This window comes from Chiloscyllium plagiosum, chromosome 7 (genome assembly GCF_004010195.1).
Source record: "Chiloscyllium plagiosum isolate BGI_BamShark_2017 chromosome 7, ASM401019v2, whole genome shotgun sequence".
NCBI lineage: Eukaryota > Metazoa > Chordata > Chondrichthyes > Orectolobiformes > Hemiscylliidae > Chiloscyllium > Chiloscyllium plagiosum.
This window is the reverse complement of record NC_057716.1, coordinates 7242617-7248867: the sequence shown is the minus strand read 5'-3', so window position 1 is coordinate 7248867 and position 6251 is coordinate 7242617. Positions and strand designations below refer to the sequence as shown.

Here is a 6251-nt window from a genome sequence, read left to right as displayed (position 1 = left end):
TAATAATTACTCTTTGCTGTTGACAGTGTTATTTAAATTACTATGGCTGGCACTGGTATATTTCTGTCTTCAAATATTTAACTTTTAAGTCTGGAAGTTCATAAATTGCACTTTTAACATTGCATGATGGGGGGGGGTGCATTTAATTGTGTGACTAATTTAAGGTTTAATTCTACCAAATGAAAATCAATAGGTTTTCATTTTTGATTGCATCCAAGTATTGTAAATGTTATAATCATGCTGTAAACAACATGCCATAATCTCGTTATTCTTTGCATGTACTCGATTATATATTACTTTAAAATGCTATTTAAATTATTCAATTCGGAAAGATTTGTTTGAGTAAAGATGTTGTTGTCTGCAATGTGAACAATTCTCACCTTACATTGGAAAATAAACACAAACATGATAAGGAAAGAGAACAGTAAGTAAGAGAAAACATGCCAAATTTAAGACATTTATGCTTCTGACTAATGCTGTGTTAATTCAGCAAAGCAGGCTTTCATTTAGATTTTCTTAAATGGCCTTAAATGTTCAACTAAGGAATAATCTGCCGATACACAAATTTTCACAAAGAAAAACTCTTCCAAATGAAACCATTACTATTTGTTTTAAGAGAATGTCATGAAAATAAGTTTGTCAATAACAGCCATCTGTAATTGAAATGCAGCCCATGTGCAAAATTGAGACAGAAATTCAACCATGGTGTAAGGTAAATCTTTTTTAAATGGTGAATATAAACCAGGAGTTCATTCCTGCCAATTTTCCTCATGAAATATATTTATCAGAAGCCCCCTCAGAAGAATGCACTTAGAAACAACTGGCTTTTATGCAGACATTTCCATTTTACTACTCAAAGTATACGAGAACAATGCCTACAGGTTCTATGCTCCTGAAAAGTACTTAGTAAACACAGCAAGACTTAATGCATTTGAAAGCGCATCATTACTTTTCAGCATATTTACTGCAGTGTGTTCTTTTATTACAATCATTACAAAGTTTTATTACTTTATTTGAAATTATTTGCCTTTCCTGCTGATTGGTATTCAATAGCATTTGCTTTGTCTCTTGAGCAGCAGGGCGACTGCTGAATTGCTGCTCTTTTTGATAGAAAGAAAGAGAAGAAAATTGACCTTGGAAAATTACCGGTGGTTGTGGAATGACTAATGAGAAAAAAAACAAAACTGCAGTCTGCAGTATGTATACCTTTTCTTTGCTTGGATTATTTTTCTTGTGTGGCTGGAGTTTGTCTCTTAAAGATAAATTAATTGAGTCTTTCAGTCTTGATATGCAGCAAAATATTAAAATGCAACAAAATGTTTTTGCATAAAACATAAACTTAGAATTTAGGAACTTTTTTGTTAAGGAAAAGAATAAAATGCTATAACCCCTGAACATTTCCCTTCTTGTTCAAAATATTTAAAAGCAAATGAGGAAAATCATGAGTTCAGTGCATGTGATTGTTAAGAACTCAATTTAATGACAAAATGGACTAAATTTGCAACTTAGATTACTTTTTAATGTGTTCTAAAGAGGTTTGTGACTTTGTGAATGGGTTTACCAGACATTTGAACCTGTTGCTCTTTTTTTTATTAAGTTTAAAGAGTTAGAACAGCTGAAAGAAGTATTACAGCATTAGTCCCAGTAAATTTCACATAGACGTTTACTTCAGCACAGCATAACTGTGTAAAAATACAACAAACATTGATGACCACATGTCAATGGAAGGTTGTGCTTCCTTAATTCCACAGCCATTGTAACATTTAAAAATTTAAAAAACTCCCTATATTCACCTAGAATAATAGAAATAAATGCTCTGCATCAGATTTATATTAAATTATAGTTCAAACTATCAAAATTGAAAAGGGAAGCTTTAAAATTCAAAGACAACATGAGCATTAAGTTGAATAAATCACAATATTCTAAGGTTTCTACTGTTTGTCAGTACAGTGCCTTAATAAACCTACATTGCTGATAGATCTTCAAACCATGTTCCTTGAGGCCACTTTTATGTTATGATGGGGATCATTTGCAGATGGTCTAATTTATGTCACAACTATGGCACGGCTACACAGAGTCTGGAGTTCCCTGTGCCTTTCTGAAAATATATAAAACAAAGGTTGTGGTATCAAGAGCTTCATTACAGAGTGACATAGGACAGCATAAATATAAGATGAATAACTTTACATAAAATGGACACAATAATATGGGAATGAGGTTCCCACTGATACACAACTAATGACATTTGAATTAAATGTTTGCAAATCTCTAAGTTTAAACTTGTAAACACATGAATTTCTCAACTACAGTTCTTAAGAAAGAGGTTATTTTGATGATAACTTGTAAGTTTTCTTCAAATTTGATTTGACCATCTATGGTGGGTTTCCTCTCTTTAGTTAATGAATTTTTCATTTTAAAAAAGCAAAGTATTTGTAAACTATAATGTATGTTTAATTTGCCAGAATCAATTTTTTTGCATTAGGTTTCATCAAAAATTGTAATCAATCAGTATTGGAATTGATTAGCTATGGATCTTTATCTGAATAATCCAATTGTGTACAGATTTTGCAAAATTTGATAACCTATCCAAGTTATTTTCCTTAATATTTAAATTTGATACATTTTTAGCATTTACTATTCAAGGTTCATCAGCATGCCTGTTATGGTCTTTGAAAACTAAACAAGTTAAAACTTTTTGATCTACGTAAAAATCAAAGGAATGTGATAAGAACTGGAAAAAAATACATGTCAGTTAGTCTGTCAACCTCCCACCCTGCTCGGAGCTGGGCATTAACTAATAACTCGGTCACACTGCTGAGAAAAGTTTGCTCCATGCTGCCACCAAGAGGATTGTGAAGGAACTATCTGCTTTAATTGGTATCTCATCAGATTTTGCTTGTTTGTTGCATTAAAAATATTCTCACAAAGGGGGCTACAGGCAATATGTTGCGCCGAACTGTCATGGTAATTTACACTAACTGATAAACCGTTCTGTCATCCAGCTGTTGCCTACATCAGAACTCCATTAGTTGAAACCAAACAACATGGTAAGATTGGCTATTTTGAGTAAATTTATGCACAAACAACATTTAAATGCTTTTAGTCTCAAACTCTATTACAGTGCAGTGAGAGTGAATTAGTGTGTGTTGATGAACTGGGAATAAACTATTAAGTAGGTAAAAGTTCTCAAAAGTAGAAAGTTGGTTCACTGACATCTGCATGTGCCATTGGCTACAAATTAATCATTCATTTTCGGAAGCTTCTAACATCAGTATAATTATTTGTAGTGCATTTAATCATGGACTGAAATAAGAATTCAATGTATACCACCCTGGTACTGCATTTTACAGCAACTATTAATGAATGCAGAGAAAATTCTGCATTGGTGTCAATTTACAATCAAACTTCTTGAGTACAAAACATGACCATCCAGTCCATTGTGTGGGTGTTATTTTTTGAAAGAACTGGCCATTTGATTCTTTTGCCTTTTCTCCTTTTAAATCTTTATTTTTCCGATTATTTATTCAGTTCCTTATTAAAATCTGTTCTGGACTCCAATAGTGTTTGTGTTTGGCTCATCCACGTTCTCACAAGCATTTCAATAAAATATTTTACATTACCTGTTACTTTGATGATTTTGAAGGAGGTATTATTATCTGCCAAAGTTGCAAATGTTTTACCCAATGGAAAAGTTTCTTACAAAAGTACCTCATTCAAACCCCTCAATCTTTTTTTGTGTTCTAGTGAAAAGAGCCTAGATGATACTAGAGGGTCAGTTGAATTATTTACTTCAGTGTTCTTCATATGATCTTGTTATCTTTTCAAAAGCATGGCAGTCAAAAGTAGACTAAATATTCCACATACAGTGTTTGACTAATAAAGGTCTTTATAGGTTAGTATTACTGGCTTTGGCCTTTACACCCATAGTTGCATACCATAAGAGTCAATGTGCTTTCTTTAATCAATTCATCCTATGTTTAAAGAACAAAACTGTTACATCGTTCTGCTCTTCAAATTTTCTTTAAACAGATTACTGTATGTTTTTACCATCAATCTTTCAATATATCACATATTATACTTACCCATTCTTTTCCTTAATCATTCACTCATGTGATATGAGCATCATTGTCAAGACCAGCATTTGTTGCTCAGACTAATTGCCGTTTAGTGGTGAGCTGCAGTCCACAAGCTACTGAATTGCCTAGACACAGTGAACCAGAGGAAAATTGGGTAGGACAGTTTACATTCGCAAAGGAGCATATCCAGTCTTCCTTCTATTTCGATCAACAGACATAAAAGTTGACCATCAATGTCAGAAGACTTGAACACCTTTCTGCAAGGTTTCCCTATGTTCACTGTATCCAAGTAATGAAATAACCCAAGGGACAGGAACAGAGAAATCTCCACCTCATAATTTTCTGCAAGGTAATGTGCTTTTCAACCTTCACAAATTAACATCTACATATCACTTTGAAAAAAGTGTTGCACTAATCCTTTCGTGCAAACCTTTGTTTGATCAGAGGAATCCAATGTATAACAGCACTCGCTGGATAATGGTCTTAAAATTACATATATTTATTAGTAAACAGCACTATCTGCACATTATATATATTTAAGAGGTAATATATATTATAGATACTATCCTCTTCATTTCCTTGGGAATAAATCTTACTTTAAAATAGTCTGCATGTGGCCAGTTCCAAACATTAGGTCTGCAGGAATGTTACTGCTTACATATATATATGGATTCTAATTCTTTTGATTATTTTTCTTTCTGCTAGTTCTAAGTCTTCTATTACTTATAAATTAATGCTATCTGCAGGACCTGGGACCAGTCATTTTCCTCTTGCTGATTTCCACCCACTGTTTATCTTGTATGAAACATTGCACATTTCAGCACATAGAATTCTTACAACAAAAATGACCATGAAAAACCACAGACATGAAATTATTCCAGAACACAGTATACATTGTCAACTGCCCTTTGAAAATGTTCCCATGGTCACCCCGGAGTTGTTCATCATTGCTAGTGCTATTGACAGCTGTTCGTTGATGACGAGATTCTAGACAAATGTTTAATTCTTCCAAAATCTGGCTCTCTGTTTAGCTGCAATTATCAAAGAACAACACTAATTGAAGGAATATATAGCATCTACTTACCTTATAATGTATATCACAAGAAATGTCAGTTTTGTGGTGCTTTGATGGCTGTTGGTATGGATTATGCCAAATCTTGACAGCATCCCCAGGGCTTTCTGTATTTTCACTAAAACAATCATGTTGATGTTTTCTGCAGACAAGGAGAAGGTGGTTTCCAGTGTTTAATTTTACTTCAGCCAGTCATTTAAAAATCTAAACATTGATTGTGACCTTATTGTGTTGTCTATTTCCTACAAGAAAAGATCTGTAACAGATAACAGATGTACATTTTGCAATATGTCTATGTGGAGGCTCAGCATAGTGTGCTTTGGTACAAATCTGCCAGCGAATGTTACTTACTAACTTTCTTCCTTTGAACTTTCCTATCGCGGGTGTAAATGCATCCCTTGTTTACCCACCAGCAACAGCGTCCTTCAATGACAATTTGCATGACGGGATGGAAAAAACAGAAAGACGGTTTGAACATTTTTGTGGCTTTTCTGTCACAATTACAGCAGATGACCAGCAGAATTTCATCACGTCCTCACTGCCTTCCTGTCCCCCATCATTGGAAATTTACCTTCTTTGTTCATAAAAGTATCCCAAAACCAGATGTCTTTTCCTGATCAAGTGTGTGAATGGGCGCTGCATATCCTGGCCTCAGCACCTGGGTCAGAACTTCTCCCTGCACAGTAGCTCACCTCTGATTTTCCTTCTCTAATCAATAGACAAACTTTCAGTCTTCAGCAGTCTCATTGGTCAGGTGAGATTTTTGCAGTGTGCTGCAGAGCAGGCCTCTTGCACCTCTCCAATGATATTGTCGCATCATTGCTGGCCATGCCTCCGGGTGAACAGACCCTGTGCTCTTCCTTCCTGAAACCTCTCTACATCTCCAACCCTCTCTGCTCCTTTTATTCCTTCAAGACTGAACTCTTAGGGTGGCTGTTTGCCAGTCTCCATCTGTGGCTCAGTGCCAAATTTTGTCTGTTGAAACTTCTACGGAATGCTTTGTGCCTGTTTCTTACTACCTTAAAAAGGTGCCACATAAATGCAAGCTGACATTGTTGTAAATGATAAGGAGATGACTGTGTGGAGAGCCACAGGAATGAAGG

General features: G+C 34.7%; 1 long non-coding RNA gene across 1 annotated transcript; it reads right to left on the bottom strand.

Moving 5' to 3' along the window:
* Positions 1-1589: 1589 nt before the first annotated feature.
* On the bottom strand, positions 1590-5578 carry LOC122551972. The gene is made up of 3 exons (XR_006312238.1): positions 5500-5578; positions 5161-5290; positions 1590-2098 (listed from the first exon to the last, which is right to left on the bottom strand). It is a non-coding gene; the product is annotated as an uncharacterized LOC122551972 (long non-coding RNA).
* Positions 5579-6251: the final 673 nt, after the last annotated feature.